General features: G+C 39.9%; 1 protein-coding gene across 1 annotated transcript in view; it reads left to right on the forward strand.

Moving 5' to 3' along the window:
- Window positions 1-21,012, forward strand: part of LOC115793159 (potassium voltage-gated channel subfamily KQT member 5-like) — a 120,157-nt gene that overhangs the window by 409 nt on the left and 98,736 nt on the right. The window lies entirely within an intron of this gene.

Below are 21,012 nucleotides of genomic sequence, written 5' to 3' on the forward strand. Positions count from 1 at the left end.
TTTCAAGAGTTTCCCGCCTCTGAAAGCTTAAACAGTAAAATATTTTTGTTAGACGGGAATAAAAGTGAAAACGTAATTGCTTATGGAATATCTAAACATTTATTTTTCTCTTGATGATAATGATCAGTTTGGGTCATGATACATATATCATGGTCTCAGGATGTGGTTTCTTATTCTCTCATCTATGTAGGATGTTTTCATCTTCCTAGACCCATAATGCAAACATGTCAAAAAACACATAAACACTACTGTTTAATCGTATTTTCCTTCAATGTCTTACGTCAGTTGCTAAGGTGCCTGATACATTTAGATTTTATGAATACATCACCTGTTGCTCCAGTCAAGGTTGTCAGGAAAGACTAAGAATGCAAAGCTGAAAACGTTAAACTGTAATGATCAGTCAGGGATGTGTGTGCTAGTGTTCAGAAAAACAATACAATGCTACTCTCCTCCAGGACATTATTGGGAGCTCCAGCAGTTTTTGGGGCTCTTTTATATGGTCAGCAGACTGTCAGCTGAAAAGGAAGAATGTAATAACGTCTGCTCCCTTGCATGATTTTGAGTCTTTCATCACCCCTTTCCACAGAAAGTGGCACTAGGAAAAGCCCTGAAGGGACCATTTTAAAGCTGACATGTTGCAGTTCTTAAATTCAAACCAGTCCTCCACTGACCACAGCTGCCCCCCCCCCCTCCCCTTTGTTATTTTTCTGGTGTGAAAATGCTTCACGATCAAAATATAAAAAATCCCAAAACACATCCAGTTTCCTTTTGCTCCATGCAGTTTCCATTAACCAATTTGTGGAATATTGCTAACATTCAAGATGAGCTTTCCTTCCTCATGTCTGTCAAGATTTAGCTAAACTAACAGGATTTGTTGCTGTATTGCTCTTAGGAATCTTAGGATGTTTATCAACGTGACACACACTTACTGTAAACTGTATCTATCCACATCCAACAGTTGTGGTCATATCTTTAGAGAAAGCTGCTTGAGCACTGGTATACACTGACAACCCTGAAAGATTCTTCTCTGCTCTCACTTTTTTTTTTTCTGTGCAGATGACCTGTCAGTAGAGGTGTGTAGGTGGTGTTTGTGAGCTGATTTAAGCAAGGGTTTCTGGAAGTGGCTCTTATTTCACCGTCTACTGTGTTGGCTGTTGATTCCCTCTGTAAAACTCATGATATCCAGTGTACCTATGCAACCTCCGCACACATGCAGTAATGGCAGCATGGTTAGATTAAAACACTGTATCTATTCCTTGTCCCAGCCAAGTCCCGTGTAAAGAGAAGGAAGAGGATCTGTCAGAGGAGGGGCTCCAGAGCCGGATGCTGACGTTTTATTTGCACAGGCAGGACAGCTGAGGTCGCAGGGGCTAAGTTGTTAAATCTATCGCAGCCTCCCACACTTTAGTAGTTTTGGATCAGCTGCACATATGAAATGATTTAAAAGTCTCAAACAATTTGCTTAAGTGAGATGAAGAGAGGTTCGGAAAAATAATCCCCTCCGTGGCAAAAAGTATGTGTTTTTGTGTCCACTGGTGGAGAAAGAAAACAGAAACATAACAAAACAAAAGGCAGCGGCAAAAATATGTGAAGTTACCCATTTAATCTACATAATGAAAGAAGCAGGTATAAAAAGAGGTATCTTGAGTCAAAATAAATGTATGGTTTTTGATTAGAACAGCGTTTTGTTGATTTAGAGCTAGTCCTGGTGATTTTGAGATATTGGAGGTGCTTTTGTATGAGTGGAAATTGCATTTCTAGCCACAGAAAATTGCACTTATTTTTCAGTGTTTCTGACAGTGTATTGGAAACGCAGCAGTCTACCAAGTTTACCCCTACTGGGTCTTGGTGTCAGAGATTTTTTTTTAAAACTATACACAGCACCCATTTGAATATCAGATTCTCTAATTGCTGCCATCAATTCTGGCGTCAGTCAGCTTTTAGGTCTCCTTTCATGTGTCGTTTGTCCAAAGTCATTAACTTGTTGCTCTATTATCCAAGAAACCTTTTGATGACTTTGGGCAACACGTACTTTAACTTTAGTCACTGATCTATTAAAAAAAACCAAAAAAAACCCAGCTCAATTAATTAATCTTCCCGCGTAACTGAAGTAAAACTTTGAAGTCTGGATTTAATTGGATATAGCAAGTCACAACTTCTATTGTACACTCTTCCACTGCAGATAGTTTTGATCCAGCTAGACCGCAAATGAAAGCTAGTGTGTAAATGAAGCATCTCACTGGAATCTGTCTAAAGTGTGATGCAGATCTATGGCTTCACAAACTTACAATCACATGGCTTCACACATGTGTTACTCACAAACACATTGACACGTGGTAAGTGATGAACCAACACACAAACAACACAAAGCACATGATTTATAAAAGAAAAGTTCCTTTGATCGTTTAATTAGTAAGCACTTATGTTGAAACAGATGCTGCTGTGTGTGTGTGTGTGTGTGTGTCTGTGTGTGTCTGTGTGTGTGCGTGTGTGGTTCCACACTGTACAGATGTGTAGGAAAACAGCTGAATGGTGTGTGTAGGCATTTGAATTATAAGTATGTATACTACACTCCTTAGGAATCCCTGATGTGCTGCTGATATCTGCTGATGGGCTGCAGAATGAATCAAGACACTGATAAGCATCTGGGCTTGTTTCTTGCCAAATAATGCTCCCACACTGAAACACTGCTGGCATTAAGGTTCAATCTCTTAATGAGATGGCGTGTGTTGGGCTAATCACATTTGCTGAAATGGGTTCCAGCCACAGTCTGCATTTGTGTTCTATACTCAAAAGATGATTCCTTCCTGTGCTTGTGTTTTTGTGTGTATGAGAGAAATGTCTTACCTATTTTTTTAAAACTATTTGTCCATTTTCTTTGTTTGTGTGTGTGTGTGTGTGTGTGTGTGAGAGAGAGAGAATTTAAGATGAAATATGCAGCATTTTCTATACATTGATATGTCTAATGTTTTTGTGTTGTGAAAGTGTTTATTCACATACGCTGCTATTTCTGCAGGTTTATGTATCCATGTGTTTGTTTTTGTGTCTGAGAATGAGTTACAGAAATACTTCAGTGTTCGTGTGAGATTGATTATCTCACACATGGTGTGAGTGCACCAGCCACTGATCCTGGGGTCGCTCTGATCTGCTGACAGGTAAAGCATCAACACAGCCCCATGATTTGCCAGGTGGATGGGCACCTTGTCTAATGACCAACCTCTGTCCATTTTATCTTTAAACTGGTTTGCACAGAGTTGTTTTATGCAGAGTTTATGCATTAACTCTTAACTTTAACTAGGATGAGGGTGGCTGTGGCTCAGGAGGTAGAGCAGGTCACCTACTGATCGGAAGGTTGGCCGTTCAATTCCTAGCTGCTCTGGGCTGCAGGCAAACGTATCCTTGGGCAAGATACTGAACCCCAAGTTGCTCTCCGACGCAAGCGTTGGAGTATGAATGTTAGAAAGTAAAAGTGCTTAGATATACATGGAAGTGCTTGTGTGAATGGGTAAATGTGTTGTATAAGCGCTTTGAGTGCTCAATTAGAGTAGAAAAGCACTATATAAGAACTAGTCTGTTTACTTTAATGTGAATGAAACTTTTAATGCCATGTAATATTTACAATAAAGGACAAAAATGATTAAATGTTGTGTGTGATATACACTGATCTGCCACATTAAAACCACCTTTAATGTGTAGGTGTCACAGAGGCATTAACATAAGAATTCTGACTCTGGCAGGTAAATCCTGGGATGGGTGTGGCGATTACATGGCTTGGGCTTGTATCCTGGGGATGCTTGATCACATTTGGATGTGGGGTGTTTGGAGGTCAAAACCAATTCCTTGGGCTCTTTGTCATGTTTGCGATCAATTGCTAGGCAGTTTTTGATTTCCTGCTGGAGGAAGCTGTTTCCGATGGGGAGTGCAATTTCTGTTTAGGTGGATAATAGATGTCAAAGTACTAGCCACATGAAATCCAGGACCTGTAATCAGAAGTTTAATGTTATTCACCTGTGAGTGGTTTCTATTCACTTTTCAGATCTGGGACTTGTTAGCTGGAAATTTGAGAATGACCAGTATGGACAAGATTAGAAAAGAGTACATCAGAGGGACAGCTCAGACTGAGCGGTTTGGACAGAGTTAGCGAGTCAAGGTTGAGATGGTTTGGCGGTGTGCAGAGGAATGGCGATATTAGACAAAGGGTGTTGAGTATGGAGCTGCTGGGCAGGAGGAAAAGAGGAAGACCTCAGAGGAGGTTCATCCATGTAGTGAAGGAGGACATGCAGAAGGTTGATTGACAGATCCCTAGGGATAGGGTGAGATGGAGACAGATAATCCACTGTGGCAAGCCCTAAAGGGAGCAGCCGAAAGAAAAAGAAGCTTGTATTGATGCATATTTTCTCATCTTAAATATCCATCCATTTATCCATTTGCTTAACTGCTTATCTAAACCAGAATTGCATGGGTAGGTTAGGGGTGGTGTTGGTGAATATAGGGGTCTGGGTACACCTTAGACAGGTCCATCACAGGGCTGGCACAGTGGACCAACCAAACCACACGCCTTCACATTCACACCTACAGTCAATTCGGATGCCACTTTTTAACCTAACAAACATGCCTTTGGACTGTAGGTGGAAGCCAGAGTACCCAGAGACCCACCCAGGCATAACAGACAGACAGACAGATTTTCTACATGTTTGAGCCATACTTACTTATCTTTTTATAACTTTTTGGTCATCTGATGTCGATTTCTGTTCCATTTCCTAGTGGTAATTATTTATAAAAGACAGAATAAATAATCTAGTAAATTTATTAAAGCCATTTTTCATGTTGAAATGTGGAGGAAAAATTTGTAATTTCAAAGTTTGAGCAAAGAAACATGTCAGTGGATACTTCTGTATTGATTGCAGAATGGCATCCTTTGGGCTCCTTTTTTTTTTTTTTTTTTTTTACCTCAGCTTACCTGATCTCACCAGTGTAACTGCAGTTTTAATCACTCACTGCAGAGCCTTTAGGTCTTTGACAGGCTTATACCATACCTGTTCTACTGCTTCTGCTGTAGAAGTTAAGAAGAATTCAACACAGGAATTTAGCCTTTAAAAGTTTCCTTAAGAGTACATTGTGGTTAGTTGGTCTTTAATTTTTTATATCGGAAAAGTCCTTTAGAATTTCAAACACAGTAATCATCAAACATGTCAGATGTGAGCGTGGAAATATTTTATATAATCTCAAACAGAAAGAGTCATTGTACTCAGAGGGTGTTTCATTACTCATGAAACTGCAGATGCACTGATTAAAAAAAAAAAAAAGCACTCAGACCCAAGGAACTTAAAAGGAATCCTGAAGAGACTGCACTTTGTTTCCTGAGATCCTGGTGACATTTGAGACACCTGAGCACATAAAAGAGTCTCAGTGTTTAGGTTCACGCTTACTTCCAGGTAGGGAGGAGGTTGCTGGCCAGCACCCAATGGAAAATGCCGGAAGATGCAGAAGGACCTATTAGATAGGATGAATAGAAGGAGGGACGTGTGTATGTGTTTGTATAAATACTGTCATAATGCCTTCCGGTGTTTGCATGAGAAGATACAGAGTTGGTACCCTATAAAGATGCTTTGTGTATGTGTGTGATTAGGTACTTTGTCTTCACAGGGCAATGTAACATATCACAGATACATTTGTGTGTCCAGGTCACCAAATGGCTGTCTGTCTGCCAGGGTGCAATGAAAGCAGGGAAGAAAATATTTTTTAAAAAGACCTACTTGTTACTTCTTAAAAGGAGAGGTTAATGGGTGGGTGGGGAACTAGATTTAAGATTTTTTTTATGCATGAAAGCACATATAGGCGGAAGCTTTTTGAGTCAATGTGTATGTGTTCATGATGAAAGGTAACATCCATCTGTGATTTGATGAGGAAAAGAAAGCAGCGCTGGGCATCCTGTCTAGGCAGACTGTATGCAAGATAGCAAAGAAGTAACAATTTAGTGAAGGTCACATCAACAACAGATTTACAGTTTATTTGAACAAATTTTCTTCCTCCAAAATGAAATGAAAGAACATATTTAGGAGTTATAACCTAATGGAGCTATAGAAAAGGCACTTTTTTTTTTTACCTGGTAGTGTAGTTATCAATAACATCATAACCTTTATAAGCTAAAGTCCCATCAAATCTGCATCTCTGCAACTGATGTATTCTAATGTACCCTGTACCCTTATCCCCCCTTTGCCTTTCTTATGTACTTGAAATATTTGGCTTGGAAGTATCAATCTGCTGCTGTCAGTTTTGATGTAGGTAAATAACAGACAAATATCTGCATATACTACAAACTGTATTCACCAAAAACAGATAGCACCCAATAGTGCTATTCCTAAATCCCCAGATTTAGAAATCCAGCTAAGTGCTGGTATTCAATCCAGCTCAGTCCACCAGGAAGGAGTTACAAAAAATGTAGGGAGGAATGAAAACAGTTTCTTATTTGAACTGATGATTAATGCACGAAGAAACATTCCCAACATGCAATGGATCATCAGAAAATCCCTTTTCTCCACCGAAAGTTACACTTGGCCCACTCTTAGTGCAGTTTTAACCCTCAGTATTTCACTTCACTTGTAATGATTCCCATGATCATCAGTTTATTTACACCCACCACATATTCTCCTCAGCATGCTTGCAAATGTGTTTGAAAAAAAAAGTGAGCTAATTAGTCTGTGTCAAAGTGGGGAGATTTAATGAATCAGACTTTGATGTTAGTTTCATCAGGGAACAAGTCATCTACATCAGTCAGAGCTCACTGGTGAGAAGAAGATCAGAAAGGATTGCAGTGATAAATATACTGTGACATTCAAGCAGGTCAGGCAGCAAGTGTGTACTGCATGTGTGAGTGTATGTGTGCTAAATGGGTTGGGAGATAGCGAGAGAGCTAGAGTGAGAAAAATATTGCATGTCTTTTAGAGTCCATACCTGCATGTCTGAGTGTCATATGTATGAGAAAGAAAGAACACAAGTGGTTTGGGGAATTGAGTGTCTATGTGTATGACCATATGAGTAGGATTACACAATGTATCTGTATCTGTCTTTTTGTGAGAGTATATGTGTGTGTCCACATCAGTGTATGTCTGCTCGTTAGTCATCCAGCAGCCCTCTCGTACATCAGTGGAGGTGCCACTTTACTGAGAAGACTGCAGCACTGATGGATGGAGACAGGCTGAGCTTATTGGTCCTCCTGCCCACACAGAGTGCACCACAGCTGGGTACGCATTACACCAGTCTGATGCCCCTGCTGCACACACCTCGGACATTACCCTGTCAACTCTTCTAATGACAATGTGCCTCAAAAGCACTCTTGTAGATACGCAACCATATATTTTACACTCTTGTGCACACATGCACTGGCTTCACTAAAAATTTACCTGTACCATTAGAAGTATTTAGTATGCAAAGCATGTAATATACATTCTGCATTAAGTTATTATAATCACATTTGTGAAGTCATTGCATGTGGTGAATTCCATATGCACACACATAAAAATGGTACTGTGCTACACATTTGAACTTTCTGCAAGGACACAGAAAAGCGTGTTTGCAGAAACTATCTTCTCTATTGTATTTGCCCCCTTCCTGGTTTTTTTTTTTTTTTGGTTAGGCGGGTTCTATTTAAGTGATTTCTTGATTGAGCAGGTCTGACAGTAATCAGACCTGGGTCTGTGTGTAATTGAACTCAGATTTCCAAAAAATGTGGTTAATAATAATTAATTTATGACTTCACAAGGTTGACCGTTTTTCTAAATACACAATAACACAGTTTTCTTGTAATTTCTTTAAGTAGTCTTCAGGAATGGTTCTCCAAGCTTCTTGAAGGACTATCAAAGCACTTCTGTGGATATTTGATTAAGCCATTGCCAATCAGACACTTTTCATATGGTGCTGTATAGTGGATCAAAATCTGACTGTATTTTTCCACATTTATAATTCCATCAATTTTGACAACATCCACTGGCTGAAATGCAGCCACAAACCATGACAGCGCCTCCACTGTGTTTTACAGATGACTGTAGTTGCTCACTGGTGTACCTTTCTCCTGCCCTCGTCCTTAAATATTGCATGCTCAAAAATCAGTACTGCAAATATGATGAAGCATTAAAAAACAGGAGAGGAATAAACTTGACAAGAAAAATAATTTTGACTTCAGTAAACAAAAAAAATAAAATAAAAATGTCCTGACAGCTGTAATGTAGGCTATCATCCTGAGTAACAAATTATATAACTTTAAAACTGTTGTGTGTGAGTTGTCGTGACTGGACCTAACTTGGTCTGACGTAACAAAACAACAGACTGTGTTGTTTTTGTTAATTAACGATTAATAGTTGTGCCATGTCTTTAAATGAATAAAAGTGGTTTTACATGGGTGACTCTGTGAAGCTGTAGATAATTAATAAACTGAGAAGAAAGAATCCTACAGACACCCTTAAGCAATAGCTCCAGATCCCATTAACATTTGGTAAAACATGGATTACAGTTATGGTGCATGTCAGTAATAACGTCTTAGACAGGTCTCTGTATGTGTGGTTATGATAGAAGGCAGCAGAAAGGACACATACTACGAGAAGGCGGGCGATTTTGACCAAAAATTTAAATCTCTCATTGCCTATAATGGTCTAATGGCACCTATTCTAATTGGACTTCATGTCCACTATAAATAATTACTGTGAATACTGTGATTAGTGATCATTAGCTGATTTGGTGTCCTTTCTGGCACTTGTTGGAATATGTGACGTGGATGTGCATAATGACAGCCCTGGGTAAAGTAATTATAAAAGAGTAAAAGTACAATAATTCTTTTTCCAAGCCTTACTCCTGCTGTTCTCACACCTCACACATTCACTATTCAGTTTCCCATATTGCACACAGAGTGCTCAATGCTTTCCCCTGAGTCACTCTTTTTTTTGTGCCCCCGAGAAGTCAGAACAAGAATTACAAGCTGTGCATAAGAGTATAGCCACCAGGGCCAACAGTGTGAATATTTCAGTAGGTTTTGCGTGAATGTCAGGCAGGTCAGGCTTCTCTGTGCGTTTTTCATGATCACATATACACATACAGTATACTGTAGCAAAAAGATATGAGCCAGCTCAAGCTAACACATACTGTGAATAATTTATCGGTGTAGTCATACACATTTTTCAGGTGTGACACTGATTCAGGCAGAACAGCACCATCTCACCCACACTGGCAAGTTTCCCTCAAGAAAGAATAACGGGTGCTTGGTTAATTTCCTTCTTCCTGTCTTTTGGGGAACTTTGTCATGACAAACAAATAGAATTGGAAAAATTGTGTTTTGGTGTTTCAGCAAAATACAACAAGCAAAGTGAAGTTGCCACAGTTTTGCTTTCAGAGTTTTTTTTTTATCCTCTTGCACAAATAAAGCGGTGGAAGGATATTGTTGTCATACCGTCTGTCCACCTGTGAGGTTTTACCTTTCTGGTCTATAGACTCCAAAACAACAAGGAGTAGATCCATGACCTTTAGCATATGTGTTCTTTACCCTTCAAAGGAGTGCAACGCAATATTCATATGTCCGTCCATCTGTCTGGGGGGGGTCTGTCCATGAAGGAAATGATGAACGTGGGGAATCCCCATATCTAGCAACTGACCTAGGTCACTGAACAGCTGGCAATAGTTAGATAGTGAGAAACTGGGGAAGTCCCATCACCAATGGAGATATTCTCCTGTGATTATTTAAAATATAAAATAAATGTAGAAGTCAGGATAACATCACAGCCACAATTCATAATAGAAAACCCTTCAGCAGACATCTTCTGGTAACTATTTTTGCCCTAATTTGGAGGCCTTGCCCTAAACAACAGTTGAGAAGGTTTGGACTTGTGCAATGGAAGGACAGTGAAAATACTGGAAAAAGGATGATGAAGATGAAGCTGCCAGGCCAGAGTAGAAGAGGAAAACCACAGAGAAGGTTCATAGATATAGTGAAGGACAACATGCAGAGGGTTGGTGTGACAGAAGAGGATGCTAGGGATAGGATGACATGGAGGCAGATGATTTGCTGTGGATGACTAAAAGGAACAGATGAATGAAGAAGAAGAGGGATGCACCACATCTTTGCACAACAGCATGAAATTATTTTTAATTATTATTCAATTGTTGTGTCAAATCTCCATATAGTCCATATGAAATAATTGTTCAAATTTATAAATGTCTGCACCGATGAACACAACTTGTCTGTGAAGTGTCTCTTTGCAGTAGGGGACTCAACTCAACTGGTTGCCAACTGGTTGTATTTTGGTTGTCTTCCAATATAAAAGCAAAGTTGCAGAGAGCCTATATAATTTTGCAGCTGAATTGCCACCATGTAGCAACATCACTATTTGTGGAGGAATTTCTGAATTTCAAATCTATGAGATTTTGGCCAGACTCTGAATGTAAGTAGTTATGAATTTCTGTTTAATGTGAATTTCTTTGTATCTAGATGGCAACAGATTTGCAAATTTTTTTTTTGCCATTTTATCCTTGTTAATCACTGTGTTATCACACCAGAGCCACAGATTACATGTAATTGCCATCTTGTCCCATTCATTCCCAAACTGATAGCAGTCTGATATCAGACTGACTCCCACTTATAGTTGTTTTATTGTTGTCTTAACACATCAAAGTTGTTTTGAAGACAGCAACTGACTACGAGTGGTGCAGATCTGGTTCCTGTCTTCACCTTTTCAAAGTTCATTGCACACAGTGGAATGAACTTGTGATCTTGTTTCCAACCACTGTTTTCCCTAACTCTGTTTACAGACTGTAACCAAATCAGTTGTACACCCACTCCAAGTGCGCCTGTCTAAAGCCAATCTTAACTCTTGTTTCCATTTTAAAGCACAGTATGATGGTAAAAATTTTCATGTCCTATGATTTTTTTTTTTTTTTTAAAAAGCCAATTCTCTGACATTGAGGCACTGACTCATTTTTCATGAAAGGCTGAAGTTCAGGTGAAATTGTGTTTGCAGCCAGCTGAATGAACTGCCTAAATTCTGTATATTGAAAAAGAAAAGAAACCCGGTTTATTTTCCAAAATTCTTGCTGAAGAAGGTGGCCACATTGAAGGACAACCTTGTCAACAGATTTGATATAGAAATGCTGGGAAATGGAATTTCAATATTCTGAGAGAATATCCAATAATGGTTGAGGTAAAAATTGATAGGAATTAATAAATGGGATTACAACAGATATAGAATAAAATTTCACAGCTAGAAACAACAATACATTCAATATATTTTATGAAAATTAGAACAACTGTATGTGTTTCTGGTCTATTGTAAGTTCATGATGAATTAACCACTTGAGTGTCAATATCCCAACTGCCAGAGGTGGCAAAGAAGAGATAGAGGAAAAGAAACATGTCGCACAAATGCAGAATTGAGTACAAAATAAACCCAGTATTATTTATGCTCATTTTTATTTCCTCTCTCTCACTTTCCTCGAAGACACAGAGCTAATGCGAGTAGGCGTGTGATTTGGCTTTGCTTATTGTGTGAAGCCATTACAATTCCTTCATTAGAGATAGAAACAGCAAGAGCTTCCCTCTCAAGACAGAAGTCAGACTTTCACAATCTGTTATCAGTAGTCATATCACACATTTGTCCATCTGTACTACATGTTTATTTTGGTTTTGAATTGGACATTGACTGAGATGTTCTTTAAAGCAGGAGATAGATAAATGATGGTGTTCCTACAACATTTTGATTTAATTTAAACTGGCAGATTAAACGTGCTCTCTCCTCATTTGTACTCGGTTATTGAATTTGTTGAAAACCAACGTTTCTTGGTTCTTGCATTTCTGACACCTCAGTCCATGCCTGCCCTTTAAGTGTTCAGAGTAAAGAATCTCAAGTATTGCAACTGATTTAGGCAAACTTTGTTTATTTTAGCTTTCATGAGTCAGAAGATGAATTGTGTTCACCTTAGGAGAATGAGTGCTGTCCATCATTTTTGATAGGTTCAAGGTAGAGCTGGGATTACATCAGGGATTAGCTCTGTGCCCCCTCTTGTATGCAGTGGTGATGGACAGGTTGACAGATGAGGTCCAGCAGGAGTCTCTGTGGACTATGATGTTTGCCGATGACATTGTGATCTGTAGTGAGAGCAGGGTGCAGGTGGAAGAGAGCCTGGAGAGATGGAAGCATACACTGGAGAGAAGAGGAATGAAAGTCAGTAGAAGCAAAACAGAATACATGTGTGTGAATGAGAGGGAGATGGGTGGAAATGTGAAGTTGCAAGGAGTAGAGGTAGTGAACATGGAAGAATTTAAATACCTGGGGTCAACCATCCAAACCAACAAAGAGGTGAAGAAGAGTGAAGAGTGTGGAGTGGGTGGAGATGAGTTACAGGGGTAATTTGACAGTAGCAAGAATGAAAGGCAAGGCTTATAAGATGGTAGTAAGACCTGCTATGATGCATGGTTTGGAGACGGTAGCACTAAGAAAAAGACAGAAGCCTGAGCTGGAGGTGGCTGAAGATGGTAAGATTTTCACTGGGAATGACCAGGATGGAAAAGCTTAGAAATGAGTGTATTAGAGGGACACCTTAGGCTGAGCAGTTTGGAAAAAAAAAAAAAAAAAAAAAAAAGAGAGGCAAGGCTGAGGTGGTTTGGACTTGTGCAATGGATGGACAGTGGATATATAGGAAAAAGGATGCTGAAGAGGGAGCTGCCAGGCCAGAGTAAAAGAGGAAGACCACAGAGAAGATTCACAGATGTAGAAGAACATGCAGAGGGTTGGTGTGACAGGAGAGGGTGCTCGGGATAAGATGACATGGAGGAAGATGATTTGCTGTGGATGACTAAAAGGAACAGATGAATGAAGCAGAAGAAGAAGAGGGATGCACCACATCTTTTTCACGACAGCATCATCATTCAGTAGTTGTGTCAAATCTCAATAGTCTGTCAATAACATGTCTGCTTTTTTTTTATATATCCATCCCATTTGCGTCTGATACATGTAGATTTACACTCATGGTCCACGCAAATAGTTTGACATTGGTTGTCTACCAGTGTTTCATTTCCCCAAAATTGAAAAAACAAACAATCAATTTCACTCAGGCAGTTAATAGAATTGATTATAAGTAAGGCATGCACAAAAATATGTCAAGTTTTATATTTGGATTTTGGGCTCTCGCCTATCACTCTCAACACAGTTACATGGATAAAGGTCAGCTCAGCAGGAACTGAGGAGTGACAATAATGATTTCCACCCTGGAAACATAAACTAATATGTGTATGTATGTGAGGTGTGCGGCATCATGTGTAGCAAAGCTAAAGAGTGGGGAGAATCCTGATGGCTTAAATACCATGCCTTAAAACACAATCTGTGTTGAACAGACTTTGATGTTGTGTGGTAGAAGGCAGGTGTTTTGTGTCTGACACAGCACTCCCATTCTTTGCTGCCTATAAGTTAATTACGTTTTGTATAATTGCTTGAAACTTTTAGTGACAGAGTTTCAGAATTTGTTGTGCATTCAGCATTTAAGTGTAAGAGATTCTAAGCATGTCAGTGAGCAACTCAGTGATTGGTTTAATTATTTCAACAGCTGCTGGAGACAAGAACCTTGAGTTTATGAACATAAACAGACTAGTGCAAGCAAGAAATTTAATTAATTCATTATTAGAGTCTCATGGCTCCACAATGTCATGGTTTACACATTCACCTAACAAGCAAAAGCTCTCTGGTTTGGTCCGGAGAGGAGACAAATCCAACATGCAGGGCTACCTGCTGTGGCAACCCCTTGTAAATAAGGGAGCAGTCTTGCAGTACCTTACTTATAAACACCTAATTACTTTCACAGATTTAAAATTTGAGCAGGTGCAAAAGAACTACTGACCATGTATTTATTTGTCAAGCTGTGTCATATCTAAAGGCAATTTCGACCCTGGCTTGTAGTTTAGTCTGAAGCCTGCTACTTTTTCTGTTAGAGAGGTATTTGCATATGTTACTACAGCCCCTGAACCCTGCTGGCAACAAGACTGTTTAGTTTCATCTTAAAAAGAAATAAATGTTTAGCGGAGTTTAGTAGTTTCAGTGATTGTTGTTACAGTTCCTGAGGGTACCAATAGAGGTTGATTGAGGTCATAGACTGATCTATTTTCTATCAGATATTTGTTTGTTTCTTTCTTCCTTGTTACTGTCTTCTTTCCTATTTCTTTTCGTTCTCTTAGGTTAAAAACACACACTCTCTCTCACTCATGCACACTTTGACCTGTATCTGAACCTCTGTTGGCCATATGTACTGTCACATTTGCACTAATAAAAATGAATGAAGAATCTTGGTATGCTGAAGCATTAAGAGTTCCTTTCACTGGAACTAATGGGTAAACCCAACTCTTGAAAAAGAACCCCACACCATAATCCCCTCTCCACCAAACTTTGCACTTGGCACAGTGCAGTCAGACAAGTGCTGCTCTCCTGGCAACCACCAAACCCAGATTCATCCATCAAATTGCCAGACGGAGAAGTGGGATTCGTCGCGCCACAGAACACATCTCCACTGCTCTAGAATCCAGTGGTGGCGTGCGTTACACCACTGCATCCAACACTTAGAGCACAAATGAGAGTGGTGTAAAATAAATGAAAAATGTTTAAAGGGGATAAAATTGAATAAAACAAAATAATTCAAATTAAATCAGTGAAGGGTCTCCAATAAACATCTGATTTTATGATTTTTTTTTAACTGTCTGAACCAACCTGATTTCTTCTGGCAGGTTGTAGTAGAACTTCAGTATCCCGACTGCAAACACTCAGTTTCCTTTAGTTTTCAGCAGGGCCTCAGAGGCCGATAAAGACCTGCCTCAATCCAGTCTACCACACGACTCCACAAAAAATACATTTCCCCCCTAAAGCACATGTTGCTAGCTCTGACAAGAATCGAGCAACTTATTTTACACAAAATGAAAGTGTGCGTGTGTTTTAGTATCTGCACAGAAGTGTGTGTATGCAAGGGTGTGAGCCAAAATAAGAGGATGTCCCTGTGAATTTACATTTGTGAAACTTCCTCTGTCCTGTCAGTGTATTATATTTATATTCCTATGTTTGCACTCTTCAGGAGATCTTGGATGTTGTTCCTTGAATCTGTTGGAGCCACTCCCCCAATTTCGGTGATGGTGGTGGTGGTGGTGTGTGTATGTGTGTGTGTTGGGGGGGGGGGGGGGGGGTCACTGCCCCAAGTGTCATGAGTACCACTGTTGCTTTCATCTTCCACACCCTCTCTAGCTCTTCTCTCAGCTCTTGGTACTTCTCGAGCTTCTCGTTTTCCTGATGTTGCCATCACTTAGTATTGCTACATCTATCACTACAGCTTTCTTCCTCTGCTTGTCCACCACTATACCACCACTAGAGCTTGTTCCTGTGCTGCAAAGATTAGTGTCTCTGTACCGTCTGTCATTCTGGCTTTGTACAGCCATTGGTAGGATTTTTTGATATCAGCCACTGCTTCAGTGGTACATGCCATGCAGGAGCCTGTCCTTCCATGATGGTTCCTGTTCCTGCTCCTCTTCTTTCTCAGGTTTCTGCTGCCTGAGGTATTCACTAAGCACAGGATCAGTTGTGGCCATCTTCCTGATGTACTCATGGATCTTTGTTGTTTCATCCTGAATAGTGGTTCTGACAGTCATTAGTCCTTGACCTCCTTCCTTCCGCTTAGTGTACAATCTCAGGGTGCTGGATCTGGGGTGAAACCCACCATTAATGGTAAGGAGCTTTCTTGTCTTGACATCACTGGCTTCTATCTCCTCCTTTGGCCAGCTTATTATCCCAGCAAAGTATCTGATAACCGTCAGGATGTAGGTATTGATTGCCTGGATCTTGTTCTTCCCATTCAGCTGACTCTTCAGGACTTGCCTTGCTCTCTGGAGGTATTTGGTGACTGCAGCTTTCCTAGCGGCCTCTTCATGTTTCCCATTTGTCTGTGGGATTCCAAGGTACTTACAGCTTTTATTAATGTCTGCAATGTAGCCTTCTGGTAGTGCAATCCCTTCAGTTCTGACTACCTTCTCATCCTTTGTTATCATCTGACTACACTTTTCCAATCTGAATAACATCCCAGTGCCATCACTGTAGATCCTAATGGTGTGGCTCAATGAATCAGTGTCTCAGTCCTGGCATACAGCTTGATGTCATCCATGTAGAGGATGTGGCTGTTTGCACATTCCATAGTCTGTATTGCTAGCCAGTCTTGTGAATGATCTGGCTGAGGGGTTGCAGAACAGCAGTGGGGACAGAGCATCTCCTTGGTAAATCCTGCACTTGATGGTAACTTGTGCAGTTGGCTTGAAGTTGACCTCTAGTGTTGTTCTCCACATCCTCAGTGAGTTCCTGATAAAGGCTCCTAGGGTCCTATAGTGCTAGGCATTCCAGGATCCATGTGTGAGGCATTGAGTCATAGAGTTCTTGTGATCAATCCAGGCGGTGCACAAGTTGGTCCGTCTGATCTTACAGTCTTGAGTGACTGCTCTATCTACCAGTAGCTGGTGTTTTGCTCCTCTAGTATCTCTGCCAATTCCTTTCTGGACCCTGCTCATGTATTAAGCCATGTGCCTACTCATCTTTGCTGCTATTATGCCTGACAGGAGTTTCCATGTTGTACTGAGGCAGTTATTGGCTGGTAGTTGGATGGGACCAGTCCCTTCTGGGGATCTTGGGGATCAGGACTGTTTGGCCTTCAGTCAGCGATTTCAGGTGTATCTTATCCATTAGCTGCTGGTTAATTTGTGATGCAAGGTAGCTTCGTTAGCCAGTAGGTGTGAATCATGTTAGGGCCTGGTGCTGTCCAACTCTTCATATTTGTGTAAGAAATCTAGGAGTAATTTTTGACCAGTATATGTCCTTCAATGCACATATTAAACAAATATGTGGGACTGCTTTTTTGCATTTGTGCAATATTTCTAAACTTAGAAAGATCCTGTTTCAGAGTGATGCTGAAAGGCTAATTCACGCATTTATTACTTCTAGGCTGGACTATTGTAATTCATTATTATCAGGCTCTCCTTACAGCTCACCGAAAAGCCTTCAGCTGATCCAAAATGCTGCAGCTAGAGTACTGACAGGGACTAGAAAGAGAGAGCATATTTCTCCCATATTGCCTTCTCTTCATTGGCTCCCTGTTAAATCCAGAATAGAATTTAAAAGTCTTCTTCTCACATACAAGGTCTTGAATATTCAGGCCCGATCTTATCTTAAAGACCTCACAGTACCATATCAACCCAATAGAGCACTTTGCTTTCAGACTGCTGGCTTACTTGTGGTTCCTAGATTAGAGTATAATGGGAGGCAGCACCTTCAGCGTTCAGGCCCCTCTTCTGTGGAACCAGCTCCCAATTTGGATTCGATAGACAGACACCCTCTCTATTTTTAAAATTAGGCTTAAAACTTTATTTTTTGGTAAAGCTTATAGTTAGGGCTGGATCAGGTGATCCCTTAGTTATGCTGCAATAGGCCTAGGCTGCTGGGGGGTTCCCATGATGTACTGTTTCTGTTTATGCCCCACTCTGCAGATAGATAGATAGGTAGATAGACAGATCACTTTATTAATCCCAGAGGGAAATTGACATATTGCAGTAGCTGAAGGTACAGAAATACAGAAAGGCAACACTGTGCAACACTGCAGATAAAAGCACACAAGATAAATAAAATAGAATGTAATAGGTAATAAATTAAATTTATTACCTATTTATTACCTGACCAAAGTGCTGTACAAAAACATCACACATAAAAGACCAAAAACAGGTCAGAAGGCAATGAGATATAGAAATAAAACAAATGTGAAAGAGATTAAATAAATTAATTAATTAATTAATTAAGAACTATAACAGTGTCTTAAGATTTAAGTCAGAGTCTCACACTGGGTCAAAGGCCAAGGAATAAAAATGTGTTTTTAAACGAGATTTAAAAACAGCAAGTGAAGGAGCCTGTCTAACATACAGCGGTAAACCATTCCATAATTTTGGTATACCTCTTCAAGTGGTTAGCCATGGCTGTGAGTCTCTGCTTAGCAGTTTCTAAGGCCTCAAGTATGAACAGCTTGTTTTACTTCTTAGGCACCCCTTTCTTCATTACACCTTTCTGCAGCTCTGATAGTTGGCTAACTTCCCTCTGTGCTGTCTTGATTTTAGCTTCTAGCTGTGTTTTCCATGGAAGGTACTGCTCCTTGTGGCTATATATCTTATAGCCAAGCATCTCAAGGATCACTGTTGCTGTGGTATAGATCAGCTGGTTGGTTTTAACAATGGTACTTCATGTAGTCTTGATAAATGACCACAGAGGGTATTCAATGTACCAGTTGTTCTTGGAGCTTGGTACCTAATCTCGGGGTGTGAGGATGATGATATTGCCCTCCCGACCTGAAATCCTGGCTCCCCCTTGCTGAAGCATTTATGTTGTACTTTATATATGCAATAGCAGTATAACTGTCCATGTCTTTCCATGCATATGTGTATAATTCTGATTCTGAAACCATTGTAGTGAGGATGTTTCTGCATTGGGCTGGATAAAGATTGGGTTGTAAAGTTAAGTTAAATTTAGGCTTAGGGTAGGGGAAGGGTTAAGCATTTAGTTATTATTATAGTGGATTAGGGTTATTGGGTGCATGTTAATGAGTAGAAAGACCAACATTGTGTGTGTGTGTGCTTTTGCATGCGTTGGGTCTAGGCCATTGATGGGAGTCAGTTTAATGTAGAGTGAGTGTCTGTTTTAACTAAGTAAGCCCTCTCCCAGGCCTGCAGCCAACAGAGCAGCCATCCTGACACAACAAGACAGCTGGTTGTTTGGATAACATCACACCTTTTCACCATGTCTGTGTGAAAGAGAAACAAAGAGAGACAGAGCCTTTTACCATTTGATTGAACTAAAGTAGACCCAGTTGACTGGTTAGCACAGCTGTGTGTATATCTGTGCGAGTGGGGTAAGTAGGTGTGTGTGAGAATATATGTAGACTGGCCTGCTCACGTTCCCTCTCTCTCTCACTCGCTCTTTCTCTCCGTTGTGTGTGTGTGTGTGTATAGTATAAATTGGATCACCTAAATTTGTTCACAAAGCCAAATTGTAGCAAATTTTAGCCTCAAAAAAATGCTTGTAGAGTATATTTACATTCTTTTATTAAGTAGTAGAGTCCTCAATTTCTACTTTGGACTTGAACTGATGTTACACGCATGGGGTTTTTGTAGAAAATGAGCCATCACTGCTGCTTTATAATTAACCCCGTGTGTGATGTTTGGGTCTGATGGACCCATTTTCAATGTTTACCAAAAGGAATATTATGTGATTTATCATTATTTTGATCTCAGATTCCTTGTCATTGTCTCATTTTCCTTGAAGAGCATATTAAACATGATGATGCACACTTGTTCAATTACTTTACGCTATAACCTCCTACTACACATTTATATTACATGTTGTATTCAGGTCCACTGAACCCATGCTTTATAAAAGTGTGGAGGTGCTGTATCCCTTCACTCTGTCCTCCTCCTACATGGCCTGCTTTTAGTGTGTGTGTGTGAGTGTGAGTGGGATGGGAGGGAGGGAGGGAGGGATGGTGGGATGTGGAGGGGGTTTTTTTGTATATGTTTGCCTGCATAGATGTTTTTTTCTTTTTTGTCTTTCTGTTCCTGTTATTCCCTCAAAAGGTTCCAACATTGTTACATTTCAAGCATGCACACATTTCTGCATATTTTACCCTCTGCCTTACAGAAATGACTCTTTATTTTCTCACACTCTATCCCATCTGCAAATCAAGGGTGGGACACAACAAATAACTTTGCCTGTGTGGCTGCTTATTGATCAAGATGATGAAAAGATTCTATGCTCCAAGAAACTTGTATGAGAGAGAAGATTTGGAAGATGATGGAGAGGAAGAACACGAGGCCTTTTGTCTTCATTGGATAATACAGGATAATACAACATACAGGAATGCAGGGAGGAAATGGTCTGGGGCAGACTCAAACACAGGCTCTGGCGGTGAGAACTCTAACTTTCAGTATATGGGGTCACCTGTTCAACCAAGTGAGCTATAGTAGGACCATCAACTCAGAATCTGACGGTGAGGTTGAAGACAAGGGTGAGTCTGACACCAGTCAGCTGATGGCCTTCTTGCCCAAGGAATGAGGCATCCCATATGGCTGCCAACGTGGTGCAACCAGGGTCAACACAAAGGGCTGACGTTCTTGTTCAGATTCAGATTCAGATTGCTTTATTGTCACTGAACGTTCAGCAAAATTTCCATTGCAGCTACCATTTAAAAAGACATATATACACTATACAAAAACAATAGTGAAATACACAATAAGTTAGAATAAAATAAACTAAACTAAAATGTGCAGGATGGTGCAGGACATCAAATATTATTAACTTTTCATCCTAGATGTCACCTAGAAAATGATCCTTATGAGGAAATGTTCCCTGATCTAAATTCTGTTCCAGGTCCAGTAGCAACAAAGAGAAGAGCTACAATTTATGGATCCAAGATAGACAGGAAGACACAGTATATAGGCACGAAGTGCCCCAAGTACATATGCAACACCCACCATGGTGCCAAATCTTAGCCCCTCGTGTAGTATAGGCTGGTACAAATAAGCTATTCTTTCAGTGATGCTGAACTATAAACTGACATGAATCTGTTCAATTTCTAACTAAGTTTGAAGAAGTAAACATCAATAGTCATGAGAAACTTTGCTTCATTTATATTTGTTCAACCAAGATATCGATGGAAATCAATATCTTGGTTATGATTGTTTTTTCTTTTGTTTTAAATTACATTTTATCACAAAAAAACGAGTAGGACTCTTGTTCATAAATGTGCTCTAACAGAAGAAAATGGCATATTAATTGTAGTTTATATTGCTCGGAGTTGAGCTAAAGTATTTAAAATTAAGTATTTTTACATAATTGTTTTATCGCTGGATTGATTTAAAAAACCCAAAATGCAGTGGGCTCACCAGATGCTCAGATACTGGCTGACTGACAAAAACTTGAACAC

The sequence above is a fragment of the Archocentrus centrarchus genome, chromosome 15, assembly GCF_007364275.1.
Source record: "Archocentrus centrarchus isolate MPI-CPG fArcCen1 chromosome 15, fArcCen1, whole genome shotgun sequence".
Lineage (NCBI taxonomy): Eukaryota > Metazoa > Chordata > Actinopteri > Cichliformes > Cichlidae > Archocentrus > Archocentrus centrarchus.